A 2,725-nucleotide genomic window follows, 5' to 3' on the forward strand; every position below is an offset into this window, starting at 1 on the left:
GGCGAATCCCTAGAGGAAAAGAGCAGCTGCTGCCCCGCTCCCTGGCCCTTCCCCTGCTCCTCAAAGCAGGTCCCTCCTCAGCAGTTAGTTATGGGATTCTCCCCCCTTCCACAGTATATCTTTTTTTAAAAAAATATTTTTCTTTTCCATCAAGGTCATCTTCTGTTTTTCTTCTTTTTTTAATTCTTTTTTTTTCCTTCTTTCCTCTTTTTTTCCTCTCTCCTCCTAATACACATTTTTTTTTTTTTTTTTTTAGTAAGGGGAATACCATGATGTCGCTCTAGCCCGGCCCCTGTAGACTCAACCCCGGGGGCTGCTGCTAAAACCACTGTAGAATCGAGATCGGGAACTGTCGTAGTTGGTGGTCCGGGCACGGTAGCGGGCACGTGGGAAACCCCGGTCTGTTGTGCTGATGCCTGGTCTGTTGGTTCGTTTGGGGATAGCCTTGATCTGTCTTCCTCTAAACAGGGACTCATCTAAGGCTAAGGAAGTCCTCACTGACTCTTTCTCGGAGAACTCTGTATATGCAAACCCTTTGGGATGGCCACTAAATTTGTCACAAAGTATGGTTAACACGGTTGACTGAACCACAGCCTTGAAAGTGAGTTTCCAACTCTTCTGCGGTTGCGCCATAGTCCACAATGCCAACATAGAACGGGCATCAGCTTCCATCTTCTCCTCAATAGACATGATCACTGGGCCAGCATTGCCTGGAGGAGGACTCATGTTCATCGGCTTCTCTACCTCGTTCTGCAGCTCCTTTAGCTTTTCCGCCTCTTCCTCCATCTCCCTGACTCGAGCTTTGATCGCTTCCAGCTCCGGGTCCTCAATGGCGCCGTCCCCGGGGTCACCCTCGACCATCCCCGGCTCTTCCTCCTCCTCCTGGCTGCGCAGGGGGCTGCCTAGCCAGGCCCAGGGCCCGGAGCTCGGGGGCATCCCGGGGCCGGGGCGGCAGCTGCCCAGGCTCCCGTTCCTCAGACTCCAGGCCGTTCCTATAGTCCCCTGCACCCCTGGGTTCCCCCCCAACCCTCCCACCACACCGGCCCGGAGCCCCGACCGCCACCATCGCCCTCATCCTACGATTTTTAAGCTATTGTGGATGGATTTTTTTTTTCCTCTTGATTTCTTCCTCATTGAGTCTGTTGTTAATATATAGAAATACTACTGATTTTTGTTTGTTGATTTTTGTACCCTGGTACATTGCTTAAGTGTTTACCATATCTAGGATTTCTGGTGAAGTGTTCATAGAATTGCAAGTAAAGGATCATATCATCTGCAAGTTGAATAATTTGACTTCTTCCTATCCTATTAGTATCTGTTATATTTCTTTCTCTGGTCTTATTGCTCTACTTAAGACTTCAAATTAAAGTGGAAAGAGTGGCACCCTTGTCTTATTAACAGTTTTAGAGGAAATTATCTCATTTCCCCCATTTCAGAAATGTTTAGTAACTATAGGCTTTCCATATACAGTTTTTATTATGCTGACGTATGTTCCTTCCATTCCTAATTTCTTTAAGGCTTTTATCATGAAAGGATATTGAATCTAATAAATGGCCTTGTTTTTTTACATCAATTGAGATGATTATGTGTTTTTTTTCCCATAAGTCTATTCATGTCTTGAAGAACTCTTAATGATTTGCATATGTTGGAACAAATCTTGCAGCCCTGAATAAAGCCAACTTGGTCATGGCATATGATCTTGAGATGTAGATATTTCATTGAGAACTTTTGCCCCTATGTTCATCAGGAAAACTGGTGTATCGTTTTCTTTCTTTGTTGTGTCCATATAGGGTTTTATTGTCCATTTGGCAGTGTCCCTGCCTCTTTCGTTTGATGGAACCTTGTGGTGTTAGCCCTTCTTGAAAGGTTGGGTAGAATTCACCAGTGAACCCCAGCAGACCTGGACTGTGCTCTGTGGGGAGGCTTGTTTGCATGCCTTCAATCTCATTGAGCATCACATTCGCCTCCTTACATTTTCCTGATTTAATTTTGGTATGTCATATGTATCCAGGAGTTTACTCATTTTTGAATAGATTTTCCAGGATTTTTGGAATATAAGTTTTCAAAGCACCCCCTCATGATTCTCTGCATTTTATTGCAATCAGTCATACTCTTCCTCTTTTCAGTTCCAATTTTCTTCATTTATATCTTTTCTCTCTTTCTTTGGATTAGTTTGGCTAGGGGGTTTGGTAATTTTATTTACTTTTCAAAGAATCAACTCTGCGTAATCAATATTCTGCATTGTTCTTAAAATCTCCATTTTATTCATTTTAGCTCTGATCTTTATTATTTTTATCATCTTGAGCTTTTGGTTCAGATTATCCTGGTATTACTAGGACCTTGAGGTGCATCATTAGGTTATTTATTTAGGATCACTCTGATTTTTTTTTTTAATGTAAGTACTTGTATCTATAAACATTCCTCCTAGAATTGTCTTACCTATAATCCAAGATGCTGGGAAGTATTGCTTTCATTTTCCTTTTCTTGTTGATTTCTTCAATGGCTCATTGGCCATTCAGGAATATCTTATTAAGTCTCCATGCAGTTGTGTTGTTTCTGTAGTTTTTCTGACTGTTGATTTCTAGTTTGACTGCACTATAATCTGCTAAGAAACAAGAGATAAGTTTGAATCTTTTCTATTTGATATGACTTGATTTGTAGCCTAGAAGATGGCTGTTTCAGAGATGGTCCCACAGGCTGCTGAGAGGAATGTAACTCCGTTTCT

At 42.3% G+C, this 2,725-nt stretch overlaps 1 pseudogene; it reads right to left on the bottom strand.

Annotated features, from left to right (window-relative positions):
- Window positions 1-252: 252 nt before the first annotated feature.
- Window positions 253-1,075, bottom strand: LOC101603235 (annotated as a pseudogene).
- Window positions 1,076-2,725: the final 1,650 nt, after the last annotated feature.

Source organism: Jaculus jaculus, chromosome 1 (assembly GCF_020740685.1).
Source record: "Jaculus jaculus isolate mJacJac1 chromosome 1, mJacJac1.mat.Y.cur, whole genome shotgun sequence".
Taxonomy (NCBI): Eukaryota; Metazoa; Chordata; class Mammalia; order Rodentia; family Dipodidae; genus Jaculus; species Jaculus jaculus.